Source organism: Lepisosteus oculatus, chromosome 19 (genome assembly GCF_040954835.1).
Source record: "Lepisosteus oculatus isolate fLepOcu1 chromosome 19, fLepOcu1.hap2, whole genome shotgun sequence".
Taxonomy (NCBI): Eukaryota; Metazoa; Chordata; class Actinopteri; order Semionotiformes; family Lepisosteidae; genus Lepisosteus; species Lepisosteus oculatus.
In genome coordinates, this window is record NC_090714.1 from 944,069 (window position 1) to 954,121 (window position 10,053).

Sequence of the window (10,053 nt, forward strand, 5' to 3'; positions counted from 1 at the left end):
GGAATTCTTGCCAAGTTCATCAGCATACCACATAAAGTATGTAGATGAGCCTCTCACTGTATATGTCACTATCTATTTAAAAACACATCATGTTTTTTACATTTCCTGCAATGAAATTGCATAGGTAAATCTAGGACATACAAACTGCAGAAATCAGAGCCATTGACAAATGCATTTTCAGCTCTAACACTAGTTATTGGTTAATAGTTTTATAGTTAATTATTTGGTTTAGAAATTTAAACCTTTTGGAGGCAGATATTCAAATAAAAATATTCTTGGTAAAATAAAAGGCTTAACAATTCCATTGTTTGATCTTCATTACTGTTGTCTGCATTAGCAATGCCATGATGACAGATCATTAAGTGCATGAAACCAACAGAAAACACACAAGCACAGCAGAACTTAAGGTTGAAAACGTGCTCATTTAGAGGGCAATTCTAAAACAGATGGATTGTAGTAAGTTTAACAAGTAAAGATGCAGGGGGGCTTTTATGTTTAATGAACGAATTGTCTTCATCCTAGACTTATTTTTACAGAAACCCTGCAACTTTCAACATGAGTAAATATCATCCTTTCAGCTTTGGACACACCCAAAGAACATTGTGTTTCTTTTCTTCTCTTTTCAGCATGGAATAAACCTTTACTTGCTCCTTTGAAGCCTACGCGTGCTGATACAGCTCCCCACCTGAACTAAATATTATCTTTACACTTCTTTACACTTTTCATTCTTGCTCACTGGATAATCTTGGTAGTTTCAGAATCATGTTAATTATATAAATATTTGTTAAGAGAAGCTAATATGCATTATTTCCATTTGTTATGGGATATTCACCATGTGGAGCACTTACTGTCACAGCAAGTGGTCAAGTTTATGACTATAATCATAGTCAATACTGAATGACCCTGAAGTAATTTATGACCTGGTATGTATTTACTATTTCATTTTGGGTTTAATGCACTTGACTGCAGGGAAGAAAGTTCAGTCTTTAATAGTTGGTAAAAGTACATGTGGTGGAGGAGGGAAGTCTGAAGTTCCATAAATATAGTCCAGTTCAGATTTTTTTTTCATTTTTCAAACATTATTTTTTTTAAGCAGAAATGAGGAGCCAGGACCAACAGAGGGCGAAAGCATTTCATGGAATGGGAAATTTCTTTTCACCAGTTTGAAAGACAAGAGCACTTGACTAATTCGCCAAGAGTGTGCACATCTAAGTAAAAGAGGGTATTTTGAACAGCATCACAGATAAAGGGGTGCAAAATTAAAAAAAAATCCTTTAAAACAATGTGATTGGGATGGATAAAATTAAAAGACAATTTGACAGCTCAACGGTCACTCTGTTCTAAACCTTTGACCAAAGATAAATTCAGCCTTCACATTTCACATTTTAGAACTTTTATCCTTCTGCTGGTAAAACAGGTCGACCAGGAGAGATTATTTACTGATGGAGAAGATATTAGGGTGTCAGTGACAGTTGCTGCTGACAATTTGTTTAAAAGTTCTGAAAATATAAAAGATAAAAAAGTATCTTTTGAAAAGACAAAAGTGTGACAGCCTCATGTGGATGACAAGATGTATCACTTCAACAGAACCCAGGAGGGTGGAAAAGTTGTCTGAGGACATGTCTCAGCAAATACAACTGTGAATCTTTATCACTGTTGTTTAATTGAATCAGTGGATGAGTGATAGGACCAGCAGATTGTTTTCTCATGAATGACCTTCAAACAAAGCGGGAAATTATTTTGTGTCTTAGAACAACACACCAGGATACTGTATATAATAACACAAGAGGTGTGAGTGGAGCCAGTAGGGGCGCTCACCCTGCGGTCTATGTGGGTCCTAAGGCAAGTGTATAATGACGGGGGGGGCGCCATCTTTTGGATGAGATGTAAAACCGAGGTCCTGACTCTATGTGGTCATTTAAACTCCCAGGGTGTTTCTCGAAAAGAGTAGGGGTGTTTCCCCAGTGTCCTGGCCAAAATGTCCCATCAGCCCTTACCAATCATGGCCTCCTAATAATCCCCACCTATGAACTTGTTTCATCACTCAGGTCTCCTCCCCACTGAGAGCTGGTGTGTGGGGAGAGTACTGGTGTACTCTGGCTGCTGTGGCATCATCCAGGTGGGGCTGCACGCTGGTGGTGGTGGAGGGGATCCCCATTACCTGTAAAGCGCTTTGTGTGGAGTGTCCAGAAAAGCGCTATATAAGTGTAAGCAATTATTATCAACGATATCTACAATGAAGTTTAAGGTATCTAACTGATAAAATCTTTCAGATTGAGAATCTCACTGCTAATAGAACACCAGCAAAAGTAGTTGTCAATGTATACTTTATTGCATTTTGCCAAAATAATCCTGAGTTGTCAGTTACCACTGTGTTATTTACCAATAAGCACTTGAAAGAAAGGATATTGATTTTTCTTTTTGATGACAGTTGTTGTCAGCATCTTCAACTCAATTTGTGCAAGAGCTCTGGAATATTGCTCCTGTTTTTCACTTTACTCGATGAGCTTGATGCTACCTAATGCGAAGAAACCATTCATGCAGATATGAGGATAAATCAAAGAAAAGTGCTTCTGAGATTTTTCTATCTGAATTTTCAGCTTTTTAATATTAAAAATTAGTTTTGCAGCAAGTTGTTAGATGATGTGTGGTTATAAGACTGGGGTTTAATATGGACATAATGGCAGAAATTAATGAGCCATTAATTTAATTAATGAGAATTAAATTGGAAACTGCAGGTTAGGAACAGAGAGCTGTCATAGTATTAAGAGTACAGTGAATGCGTTCAAGTGTTTCTCAAATGTGCAGAAAATCCTACAAAATATCAAAGGGGAAAGATTCCTTCCTAACATATTCTGTGACCCGAATAAATTGAAGAAGGAATTCAACAGACAATTCAGTTAGGTAGACAAGATGGAAAAAACTGTCACAGTTGTCATCAACACTTTTTGTCAGGTGGGAATCGGAAAACTGACAGCAGGTGACTGCATGAAACAGTGGAGCTGACATGGAGATCATCTCCACGCAAAATGACTTAGAACTGAAAGCTACTGTAGGTCAAGGGACAAAAACCGTTGGGACTTTTGTTATCACTATTGGTAATCAGAGAGAAGTACCCTCTTCTGTGATTCTGTGCACTGAAGATGAAGGCCTGTTATGGGTCCACATACCTCTGTGTTACCACTTGTCACACTGCTCTTCTGACACAGACTTCAGAGCCACCTCAGACATGCTGGAGTCACTCTATTAGGTGAGTGTTAAACATAGCAATTAGTTTTGGGATTGTGAGAATGTAGATATTTAAGTCTTTTTAGAGCCCAAAAGTGATCTCCAGTTTAAACTGACTGAAGACCACTGCCTTATTCGTGGGTGAATGGTGGGATTGAAGCTTTCTCGCTAGTGTTTGTTATGGGCCACCAGTCCGTCATAGGGCACTCACAGACACAAACATATACCAAGGCCAGTTTTTCCAGAAGTCACTACCAGTATGTCTTTGGACTGTGGGAGGAAAGCCATGTGAACACAGGGGGAACATTCAGTACAAACTCTATGCAGAAAATATCCCAGGTCTGGAATTGAATCCCAGTGCTAACCACTGTGGTAATATGCCACCCTCAGGAAAATATCTTCTACCATAGATATAGAGATACAGGGAAAAGCCACACCAGCAGTAACATATAACTTCTCACGCTGCTTGTTAAACGACCAGGTGTGGGGAGGAAAAGGGCAATGACCAGCACGCTGGTTCATAGACCAGTATGTACAAGAACATTCTACAAGTCTGTACTGTACAATAATTGATTAATGGTGCCTTGTATATTTTTGTTGTTTTGTTAAATGTTTTACCTGGATAACGTAAGATAAAACTGGATAATTTAAAAAATTGTTTTGGTATTAATATTAGTGTGATACTCTTTATGAAATTATGTTCAGGGAGAGGATATTGAGAATAATTAAGTGTTATGCTCTTGAGCTTTATATAACCTGCTTTATTCCTCTCCACTTTTGTTTTACTCAGATTGTTAATGTGGCTAGAGCTAACTGCTTGAAATCTCAAAGTATAATTGAAATTTTACTCTCAGCTATGCATAACTGTAGTTGCATTTGTGTATACAGCTCTTAAATGAATACAAATAATATAAAACCGATACAGATGTAACATCATAGAGCTGAATTTGAATTTCAAATTTCTTTGCACAATTTTTTATGAATAAATGCTTCGTAGATCCTGCATCCAAAAGCATAGTAAATGCAGAACTATTTAAAATAACATATCCTAAGGTTACTTTGAGTGAAACTAGAAAGGCTAGGATTTCACAAGCGATTAAGTAAGAAAAGAAAATAATCTTATCTTTTTTATGTTAAGGCTGCTTATGCAAAGTATATATTCCTTTAAAATCTTTGGAATGTCTGGAAAAGGCCTTCAGGAGCTCTACACTTGTGTGAAATGAGATTATTACTGTAGGTAGGAGCTGTAAGCCTTTTAGAGAGTCTTTTCACTTGATAGATAGCAATAGATAGCTGTAGATATATATAGCAGTCCTTTTAATAAAAGAGTGTAGCTGAAAGATTTATACGTTTTTCAATTAGCCATGTTTGGAAATGTACAGGAACCTCTGTAAATGCCTTTAATGTACTGTATAAAACTCCAGAAAGCACTTAAATATGTAAAAGTAATTTTGATCATTTTTAAGGTAATGATGAATTACAGTACAGAACACAAGCCTGAGACAGTAATGTCTTTAATAAAGTAACTGGAAGCGTGGTATTTAATGTGCTTGATAGTGAAATGTGAACACAGATAAATGTCGATCACAATGACATATTTAGTATAAATAATGCATTGTAATTGAAATATAAGAAAAAACACTTGCACAAGGAATAAAATTTAATTTGTAAAATTCGTAAAAATGCCTGAAAAAGCCAGGGCTGTTTTGCCTTCCCTGGAAAACGAAGATGTTGTAAGACTACAGTATGCCGACCTGGCATGCTTTCTGTAGGGTAACAACGTTTCTGTTGTCAGCACCATGGTTTAGTGAAGGTTGTGCATATAACAGATATTCATTGCTACTTCAAAGGGTCATAACTGCAAGCTGCAAAGCAACAACATGCAAAGACTTTGCTAGGGTAAAAATATTTTTGCAGGGCACTGTATACTGAATTAATTTTTCATTCTCGATTATGTGTAAGATGTCCATAGTGTTTGCAAAGCAATGTCCACCTGAGTTGGAAAGAAGTTCTGTTGATCCCTGTGATAATTCTGACGGTAATCATTTAGGGGAAATACTTCAGAATGCAATAAGTGTTTCACAGCGCTATCAGAAATGAACCAGATTGATTAACCAAAAATGCATCTTTTGAATGATTTGGAATTGCCTCCTAGAGTATTTCTTTAAATAAAAGCAGTACTGAAGCTCTTCTTTTATGCAGTGTTTTTTTTACTGTGCCCAGAGGTTAGCTTAGCATCTTCCTGGCTGCTTGGAATACAAACCATTGTATTATGGGATGTCCTTTTACTATTGGTGTTATAAAGCTGCAAAGCATCTGATTGATCAGAGGCAAAATATCCAAGGAATACATTCATGTCAGTCCCCAGACTTCCGGAGCTTTCTGCCAGAATGTATTATTTTACTTCTGTCCCTTCGACTATCAACTGCTGCCCATTTCCAATTTGTTGAATATATGGAAAACAGACCATATTTCTATTTCTGTCGTTGCATTCTTCAGGCAGCTTCTGTGTCATGACATCATCAGAATCAACATTTTGTGTGTGCGGTGCAATGAACAGACTGAGCTGATGGCCTCAAACTTAGACGCTGTCATGTTGCTTATATACCTCTCCTCAGTCGGCTTTGTAAACTCTGCATTGTACATGGGATGTAAAATTTACAGTCACTAGGTCTGATCAGTGCAGACTTTGGAATATATATTCACTTGAACCTGGGTGAGTTCTGCAGTTCCCGTAGTCTTCATCACTCATTCATTAGCGTGCACCTAGATTCCAGGTTCTGAACCTTTTCCTTATGCGTTTTCCAGTGACATACCATATGACAGAGGGTCTTCACATGTTATTTTGCAAATAGTTTTTTTTTTTAGTGGTAAATTAATCACAGACTTATATTTTTTTATTGCATAGTCATATTTGCCTACACTCAAATGGAAACCCACTTCATTCACAATACAACTTGTGCAGGGAGATCTCAGGGAAGGTGTCCAAATGAACAAAGACAGTAAATAATGGAGAGTTAACAGGTAACTGCTACTTTGTACACCTTGCTTTCAGGATAAGCTCTTATCTGCTTCATTAGGTTTTGCGAAAAGCCTGACATGTTTAATGAAATAGCATAGCAGTTTTACTTAATGTCAGGCTATCTGTTTTTTAATGATGTAGCAGGCATCCTTACCTGCAAGCAGATATTCCCACTACAGACAAACACTCCAATTAGTTATTAAGATTTGACAGCAGCCTGTGGGTTTACAACTGGCTCAGTGTCATACGTCTTGTGACGGACAAACAGACAACTATTCCTGGCATTACACACTAGACAACATCTAGAATTTTATGCAGATATATTCTATATCTTAGAGGGGGACAGGACTGTCGTATTTGGTTTATCAGAGCTTGAGCTCCGTCTTCCTGTTAATTACAAAACAAAAAGAACATTTTAAAAGTGATCCGAATAAAATTTAGAAGTTTGATAACAGACCTGAAATTTAAAAGATTACAGTAAGTTTCAAGTCACCTCAGTTCTTTGCACTGAAAAAAGGTTAATGGATTTCTTCAGCTGTTCTTCAGACAGCAACAATTTCAAATTGTTTCTTTGAGCAAAGAATGGGAAGCACTAAGCATATCTTTTATATTTCTGCCTGGTTTCAGATATATTGTTTCAGTACCTTCTCTGTATTTTTTTGAGTGAAATGGCTTTACAGATTGGAACTAACCCTCTGAGGCTATGTTACCAGTTAATGACATGCTGTATGCATACCTGTGTTGCTCACTGTGTTGTATGCAGAGGGTATGTGCAGCATTATCTATGATGAGGTAATTCTTTATCAGAGACTTGTCCACAGATGAGAGAATGACATTATCAGGTGTTGTTTAATTCAGACTATTTTATTAGAGTGGCTGACATTGTGACAACATCAAGATGCCAAAATAAATTCAAGATGAACCCTACAGCTTGGCGATAATCTTTACAGATCTTTACAATCTTTACAAGCTAATTTTTCTAATCGTCGACTGCAGCCAAGATTTCCTAGTTTTGCTGGATAATTGATGAGATACTGTTTTGAGGGACCAGCTATCTAGAAAACCATCTATATAGAGGGGATATTCTCTTTACCACAGCATCTGGAAAATGCTAGAATCGTGTCAAACACAATTGTTGACTAATCCTGAAAAGCAGCCACAATGAAATTAAAGATACAGAGTGGTCCATGTTAAAGGAGAGTATCTTTGTGATAAAGTCAACAGTAAGTTGTAGTTGATAGTCAAGGTAGTTTTGGACTGTAGAAAGCCAGAAGGTAAGGATTCAAAGTGTTTTAATCACGTTTTATTTAATAGTTTCTGTATAATGTAATAGTTATTTGAAAAACCTGTTGCAAATAAAAAAAGAAAAAGTCTTTGATGCCAACTCATTGTGCCTCAGAAACAAGGAAGCCATGTTTTGCTTGATTGGATTTCTTTCCTGACTGTACTTTATCTTTGATTTTAATTTGGTGTTTGATATTATTTTGTTTACCCTTAACATTCATACTACGCCTCACTTTTTATTGTAGCTCAATATGGTTACGGCAAAAGTCAGGAAATGCAATTCTTTCCAGATTGTGGACCCTCACTGAATCGAATGGAGGATGGAGCCAAGCAATCTGAGAATGAAACATTTCAGAATGAGGAAACAAAGTGAGAAGACAGCTCAACAATGACCAGATTGCGCAGAGCCTGACCAGATAACCTCCACACAGCATGCTCATCCTGCCAGATCTCATGTTGGTCTGATCAGTCAATTTTAGGCTCATGGAAGACAGCCACCCTGAACTGCTAAGGATAGAAAATGGGAAAAAGAACACAATATTCAGATTAATCACCATTTTTAATCAGTTCCTCAAAAGTGGTGTTATTTTACTGTGATGCTGACAAACAAGTTGTGGCTTGTCTTGATCATGGGGATGGAAGACGTTTTGTGCCTGCTGGTATCAATCTATTCCAGAGAATAAAATAACACACTGAGCTGTAGAAGGCCTCACAATTCCTAATATTAGGGGGTGACATCCTTAATCCTGTATAGTCTGATGGTGTCAGGACCTGATTTTACAGTTACAGTATATTTGATTCAATAACTTCTGTACTTTTTAATCAATCATCTAACTCATTACTATTGGTTTTAGCAATTATTTCCTGCCCTTTTTCTGCAACAGTGTAGCCCAAAACACTTCTGTGACAATAAGGTTAAAAATAGAACTCTCACTTTCTGTGATATGAGGCATGATACTGTAGTGGATCTAAAAAAAATGCCTTTAAAAACTTAGTTACCCCAAAAATCCAAATTTGTCAACAATGTTGAAAGCACCAGTTTTTACAAGTATTTTCCAATAATTCATTTTTGTAACCTCCTATTGAGATGCTGAACAAGCATGTCTTCTGCCGTGTACAGGTTAGGATTATGATTGCAACTGATGTAGCTAAACAGATCATTTTGGGTTTCAAAATAAAAAAAGGGCTTTTAGCCTGTAGCAACTGTGTTTTAAAAGTTCTGATGTTTTAATTCAAGGGCACTAGGCTTAGAAAAAACTGCTAAAATGGGCCAAATTCCTTAAGCAAGGAAAAATAGTACATCACCAAATGTCTAGCTATTGTGCAAAGCTAACCCTAACCCTAGCTCGTGCATTTCTAGAATATACTTCTGGAATACACTTTATATCCGCAGCTCTATTTTAAAAAACTGAACTCAAAAAGGTTCCCAAAAAACTGTCAGAAACATTGAACTTTGCAGTCTTAAATGAAGCTATATGTATCTACAATGAATCTGCTTACATTTTCTAGTATTTCTTTTTTGTTGGAACCTGTTGTGCAGGATACGCATATGTTTTGAGCAGGACGACAAACTGCCACTAAAATTAAACTAAACTGATCATTTTGTCTAGATTTAATACAATAAGCAAGAGCTCTTCGCATGTAGTAGGTGTGTTTTCAAACTTTTGATTTCAGACCTTTTTGCCTGACTGGTGCTCGGCTTAACAAAAACTGCCAAATGTGTCCAAATTTAATATTCAAGGAAACGAGATAACAACTCTTTTCCTGCATTTCAAATGCCCCCTAAAGCACAGCAATTGCATCAAAAAATGTTTTGCTCTTATACAAAGCTAACCCTAACCCTAGCTCGGGCACTTCTGGAACATACTTCTGGAACATACTGTAGATCAGCAACCTATCCTTTAAAAAAACTTACTGAAAAAGGTGCCCAAAAGAGTGTTTATTACTCAGAAAATGTTAATGTTGCAGTTTTATCTACAGTGAAATTGTGTAAATTTTGCTGCATTTCTTTTTCTTGCTATCTGCTGCTGAGGTCACAAATAAGCATGTTTTGTGCAGTGCCAAGTTAGGATTACAATTGGCACTAAGATTAAGCTAAAGTGATTATTTTGTCTGGATTTAATGCAATAAGGAAGAGCTTTTAGAATGTAGGAAGTGTATTTTCAAACGTTTGACTTTTGACCTTTGTTTGATTAGCTTGCATGCGGATCAACAAGAACTGGAAAATTGAGCTAAATTTAATTTTCAAGAAAACAACACTTTTCCTGCATTTCAGCTGCATGCTAAAGCACAGCAATTGCATCACAAAATGTGTAGGTGGTGTGCAAAGCTAACCCTAACCCTAGCTCGAACCTAGAACCTAGAACATACTTCTGGAACATACTGTATATCAACATCTCTGCATTCATAAATTCATAAAGTCATAAATAAAAAAATCTATTTAATAACCCTGCATTAAATAGATTTCCTTTCATTCTTCTCCCAGGTCCACTCAGCCTGCTGGGGGTTAATCCTGACCA

The 10,053-nt window shown here is 36.8% G+C and overlaps 1 long non-coding RNA gene across 1 annotated transcript in view; it reads left to right on the forward strand.

Annotated features, from left to right (window-relative positions):
• LOC107078921 (uncharacterized) overlaps positions 1 to 8,668 on the forward strand; it is a 51,268-nt gene extending 42,600 nt beyond the window's left edge. Inside the window, exon 3 of the long non-coding RNA XR_011182635.1 lies at positions 7,825 to 8,668. This is a non-coding gene — a long non-coding RNA (uncharacterized lncRNA). The remainder of the gene's footprint in view (positions 1 to 7,824) is intronic.
• Positions 8,669 to 10,053: the final 1,385 nt, after the last annotated feature.